The sequence below is a fragment of the Mastomys coucha genome, unplaced genomic scaffold, assembly GCF_008632895.1.
Source record: "Mastomys coucha isolate ucsf_1 unplaced genomic scaffold, UCSF_Mcou_1 pScaffold14, whole genome shotgun sequence".
Classification (NCBI taxonomy): Eukaryota; Metazoa; Chordata; class Mammalia; order Rodentia; family Muridae; genus Mastomys; species Mastomys coucha.
The window spans coordinates 32,601,535-32,607,534 of NW_022196896.1; the positions used below are offsets into that span (position 1 = coordinate 32,601,535).

Here is a 6,000-nt window from a genome sequence, read left to right on the forward strand (position 1 = left end):
CATTCCCTTGGCCTCATGGGAGTTAACACTTACAGGAAGAGTGGAGCACTTACTTGGACCAAGAACCAAGTAACCTTCAGGACTTTAGGAACCACAGTGAACACTGACCCACCTCTGCTGTCTCCCCTGTGGACTCTATACACTCAAAAGTATTGCCTTCAAATTGGTATAGATTTACAACAAATGTTTTGCTAGTACAGAGAGAGGAGGGAACTAGAGGAGGTATGTTTAAGAGTAGCTTCCAATCAGGGTGACCTGGAGTCAGAAAAGTGATAAGGGACATTTTGGCTGCTTGCAAAAAGGTAAGATTGGGCACAAAGGGAAATAATGACTTTGAAGTATAAACTGTAGGGAAGAACATAAAACAAACTGAAAAGTAGTTCAAGCTACATACATAGGAAGGCTCCTCCTTGGTCAATAGGACATACGGAATTGTCTCCCAAACTGATGTGTGAGCCAGACATGGTGTCACATACCTGTAATCCTGCACTTAAAAGTAGGCAAGCTATGTCAGGAGTTCAGGGTCATCCTCAGCTTCATAGTGAGTTTCAGGTATGTCTGGGATGTTTGAGACCAGGTCTTGAAAACAAGACAAATGACTGTATTTTTGCATCTGTGTGGTTTTATATGACACTATTTATAGCAACACCAATTAGGATCTCAGTCTTATGAACTGTGATTGTGGGTACCAGTGCCTGTGGGTACAATAATGAGAACAAGTATAATCTCTTCCCATAATTGGTCAACTAGCATCATGCCAGTCATGGGGTGGGGCGGGGCGAAGAGTGCTTTTGTAACGAACATGGCAGGAGTCACCCTGGAAAGGCATCAACAGTTGCTAAAACACAGTACAGTCAGCAGGGCTTCAGAGAACTGTGTCCCAACTGTGGACACAACTTTCAAGAAGCAATATCATGGCAAACAACAAAGTCAATGGGTTATCCAGTAAGAAGGATGGAGAAGGAGAGCCAGAGCGAAACAAAGAAAAGATTGCATGACTAAGAATGAAGAGCTAAGGCTACGGCAGACTGTACTTGCCAGAATTCGATATAATTATGTAAGCTCGCTATTCAATGTTACAGGAAAGTCTTTCTAGCTATCTCAAGACAAAGACAAGAGAAAGCATAAGTCTTGGCACTGACCTGTTACACACTTTCTAATCCCTCAGCCACCCATTTTCTACACTAGAGTGTCTTCCCTCAAATGGGAACTTAAATGTTAGAAATGATGACAGAGTTCAGTTTCACAATTTAAGCATCAGGAAACTAGGCAGCTGTAGAAATATTTCGGTATTTCTGACTGGAAAAGGAGCTTCCTCTTCCATTTCCTTCTCGTCATTAAAAGATAGGAAGCAATGACTATACATGAACCCCGGCTTGCTCACAGGAGACACCCAGAAAGTTAGACACATGGTTGTAAGGATTTTCTATCTTCATCCTGAATGATGCTTTTATTTTAACAAGCGCGAAGAGCTGGTAGAGTTCATGGCCAAGATATTTCTAGCGATAGCAGAAAATTCTTTCAACAGTTAGTCCTTGGACATTTCTGGTTAACTACTAAGTGTTGTAACCAAGGCAGTTGCAGCTGATATACAGGTTGTCACCATAGCAGGTATTATGGACTATCCACACCTAAGGGGAAACATTTCTGAAAATATAGAAGATGGCTTCCTGGAGACCTACTTCTACATATCCCCTACTTTGTTTAAAAAACTACCAAATATGTAAAGAAAATTACTTCATAATTCTCTTTCACAAATGTGTACTAAATAATAAATTTATTTTAAGTAATGGACTACTGGCAACGTAGGAAAAACATACCTATAATATCCAATGACCACTTAACCTTTTAACTGAGACAAGCTCCTGAATCTCTTTTTCATGTCTGTCCTAGCCTATCCTGTAGGAAACCACGAAGGGTCCAAAGGAAATCAGCATTGAGAAAGCCTCAAAAGTCATGAACAAGCAAGCAAGCAAGCAAGCAAGCAAGCAAATAAATAAATAAATAATCATCGTCATTACTAAGAACTGCTCAGAAAAGCTCCATGCTGGTTCCGTTGCCAATATGTCACCAGTTAATGCCCTTCAGTGTTGTGTTAATCTATGTATCCAAGGGATCAGTGGTCCCAGTGAGCTGTAACAATGTCCTGTGCTGTATATGTGTGTGTATTATATTCCTATTTATGAAATCAGTGCAGGTTTATATATGATCATATGGTTTCAAGTAATATCTCTATAAGAACAAACTCTAAGATGTTTCTATAATGTATTTCTGAACAAAAAAAACTTCAGGAACAGGGAGGTCTTGAAAGTCTCTGATTTGCAAAGCTGTGCAGGACCGATTTTTCTGCTCAAAGGAAAGCACTGGCCTTGGAAGGGGAGTATCACAAAGCACCCAAAGACTCTAAGATAAATTAGGGTGACGGCCTCATCTTCCTTTCTCCATGCCACACAGAGAGCAGTCCTGAGCAGGGATTTCCATTAGAGTTCTGGTGCTGTTCTAAAATGCCCTCCCTATCCTTGTCACAGAAACAAACACAGAAGCCCCAGCTCAGTGTCCAGCAGGCAGCCTTCCTTCCTCCTTCAGTAATCTTCACTGAGTACTTTTATACGAGCACCCCGCACCAGGACTTCGTGTGAGATAAGAGAGATAACACTGTTGTCTTGATATTGACCTTGTTAGGATGAAAAGCCCATCTACATGGACATAGATCAACATAACTGTTGTTGCCCTGAGGAATGCTGCCTCAATCCATGGTCCAGCTCTGGCAAATGATGCCTACACCACAGCTCAGTATTCCTGGCTCCTGACCTCTCTTCCTTGGCTCAGGAGGTCACTCCACTTACATACAGCCCAAGGCTCATCACCAAGGCTCTTGTAAGCCAAATTTTAAAAATAACAAAATCTCCAAATCACCCTGCCTTTCTCTAAATGGGGACCTGGATAGGCAGCAATCTTAGGGGGAGGAGAGCCCTTTTCACTTAAGAAGGGCTCAGGAAGCCCCCTCTGCACCCACAGGCCAGAGCCTATTTCCCTAAAATATGTTCTGGGTGGTGACTACACAGACAGAAAACACCCTACAGCCAGCTGAGCTTCAGAGCAAAGAGTCCATTGTCTTCCCCTTTAGGTCTTAGGGCGTCTTGAACTGAGGGGATCGGTGGGACCTCTGGGGCAACAAACCTTTCAGGTATTTATTAAATAGATTTTCAAAAGTCAGCTAGCTCACTCAGACATGAGGTCTGAGGTTTAAAAATCACCAAATTGCCAACCACCAAAGACCCCCGTTTTTATAGAAAATCAGTTGTATCAAGTAACTTTCATATAACGCGGAGAATTTCCGAGGACTTTCAGTGTACTAAAACTGCAAAGTAGGTTCAGTGTCAATCAAGCGGGACCCCCCAAAAAAACCGGGAACTTCAATAATCCTCAGTCACATACAAACAAAGAGTGCATGGCCTAGATTCCCACCTGCATTCTGAACAGCAAGGAAGTTGGGCAGATTATCATAATTAACAAAAACACGAGTACTCCAAGAAATGAAGAGACAACCACAAAAGCCCAAAGTAGCGCGGACTATTGGAAGAAACACTAGACCAACAGCATAGGGAAGCCACTACAGCCAGCCAAGATAAGGCAGGCGAGTGGGAACAGTCGCACACACCCTTCCCCCATTCTGAAGGAAAGGCATCCCTGAATTCTTAAAATAACTCTAGCTTCCTCTTGGCCAAGGCGTCTGACTACTCCTCTGCCGGCTGACAGAAGCGGAGCTCCGCGGGAGGTCGAGCTGCAGCCTCAGCGGCAGCTTTTCGAAGTCATCACCTTGCCTCGAATCACCAGGTCTTCAGCCGTCAGCCAACCTTAGAGAGGGGCTGGGGTCAACCCCCCCCCCTTCTCATTCCTGGGGACTCAATGTCCGGCTGGGAGATTAGATACTGGATCGCAGGTGACTCCCTCTGGAATCCCTACTACGCTCCCTTTCGGAGTGAACTCAGGCTTCCCTGCCATGCAAGAGAAGCTAGAGAGGGGCATGCGAGAGACTTGACGCCAAGGACCCAGGAGCGCCCACGCCGTGCGCACCTCCCACCACGCCTCCGCGCCGCTCCATTGCGGACACCTGCAGAGTCGCCGCCCCAGCGTCTCCGCTCGATTGCCCGGGCGAGTTAGTCTCCCCAAGCCGGAGGAGTCTGGATGCTCTCACCACCCGGGGCGAGCGCCTACGCCACCAAGAAACAGTGCCCGACCTCTGCTGCGGGCGCCGTGGCTGCACCGAAACCCCGGGTCCCGAGCCAAGAAAGCGACCTGCGCTCCGGTCTATGACCCAGCCCCGGTCCCTGCCCGGTCCACCCTATGCACCCACCCTGCGCTCAAGCCCCTGACTCACTCGCTCGTGGTGGAAATTTCGGTGCGGCGGAACTCCACGGTGACTTCAGTTAAAAGCTGCTCACGCGACGGGATAGCCCTGCGGGGCCCGCCTGGGAAGCAGCTGCGGGCCCGGGTCTTAGGACGCGTGGCCGGGGCTGGCGGGCACACTGTTGGGGGGATAGTGCCCGGCCTGCAGCAAACTACTAGCTGCAGAACGTCGGCCGGGAGGCGCCCAGGCCCGGCTCGGTGGGAGAGGAACTGGCTGTCGCTGGGCTCGGCCGAGAGGTCCCAGCTACTTCCTGGTGCTCGGATTTGCATACTGTGCTGGGAGGGCGGGGAAGTGACCGTTTGGTTCCTGTCCAAGGTTTGGTATTTGGTGTAGCCGTCGCGCAGGGTTTTGCAAGCAGACTTTGGAGACCCAGTATGCAAGTTGGGAGAGTGGGGGCAGCCTCGGAAACAACATTCTCCCTTAGGGCTGCATGGAAGTTCTAGGGGTTCTCAAGGGTCGTGAAAACGTTCACCCTACTTACTGCTCCTTAGGACTCAACTCCTCAAAGCACCCTGTGTCTGGGAGCACAAGCAGCACTCTGATCTCTCCAGTGTCTGGAGCTTTCCAGAGAGAAAAGGGTATCAGCGAGTAGATTTTGGGGGGGGGGGAGTTGGGGGGGTAAAGGGCTATGGCGAGGGGGAATCTTTGCTTTAACAATCAAAACATTACATTCCTTAAAGGTGTACAAGGAGTGCCCAAGATAGTCACTGGAATGAGAAGTGGGAACCGGCTATGGAGTTAAAAGGCGTGTCAACAACTAGAAGCTTCCAGGAAAATGGAGCTAAGATTACTTATCAAGTACTGCTCTCTGTGGCAGGCTCCCATTGATTAGCATGTGATCATGGTAGCTGTTACTGCATTCCTAACAAACGCTGCGTCCTTGTGACCCTATGTGTGCACAGTGCTTGGCATACAGTAGGTATATAACCAGTGCGTGTTGTAAGATTGCTTGTTCCAACCAACGTTTTGACTTGATAAATTCCCCTTACTGAACCAAGGTATACAATTAGCTTCAGTCACTTTGATACCCACTTATGCTAATCTGACTTCTGTTTTCTGGATTCTCTAATTGCAGTTCAACAGGTCAGAACAGCTACCTTGTAACAAAGTCCAGTACAGCTGTCATTTGTTACTAACAAAGGAAGACTAACATTTGCAAGCATAGCGATACATTTGATTTTGTTGTTTTTCTTTTCTTTTTCAGACAGGGTTTCTCTTTGCAACCCTGGGTGTTCTAGAACTCACCCTGGAGATTATGCTAGACTGGAAATCAGCGATCTGCTTCCCAAGTGTTGGAATTAAAGCTGTATGCCAGCATTGCCTGGCCCCTCCATTTTTCAGTCAACACAGATGGAAATGGTGCCAGAGATTACAATGGAGCTGAAAAATCTGTCTCACTTAGTGATATCATAGCTGTCATAGCTCTCTCAGTGTGACAGTGCAAGACAGCTCTACAGTTTGTGATTATGCTAATGCCAACAAACTCACTCTACCGTTCTTGACCATGATTCCTGGTTGCATCAAGAAGGGCATAAAGTGAGTGACCTGGAGCACTTAGGTTTAAGTGAATGTATAATGCCCACCAGAAG

General features: G+C 46.9%; 1 protein-coding gene across 5 annotated transcripts in view; it reads right to left on the minus strand.

Moving 5' to 3' along the window:
• The window catches only part of Lyn (LYN proto-oncogene, Src family tyrosine kinase), a 113,629-nt gene extending 108,960 nt beyond the window's left edge, over positions 1-4,669 (minus strand). For 2 of the 5 annotated variants that reach the window (XM_031366722.1, XM_031366716.1), the window contains exons 1-2: positions 4,382-4,669; positions 477-579 (exon numbers count right to left, since the gene is read on the minus strand). The gene's annotated coding sequence lies outside the window, so the exon portion shown is untranslated. The remainder of the gene's footprint in view (positions 1-476; positions 580-4,381) is intronic. The other 3 variants (XM_031366719.1, XM_031366717.1, XM_031366715.1) reach the window with 2 other exon arrangements.
• Positions 4,670-6,000: the final 1,331 nt, after the last annotated feature.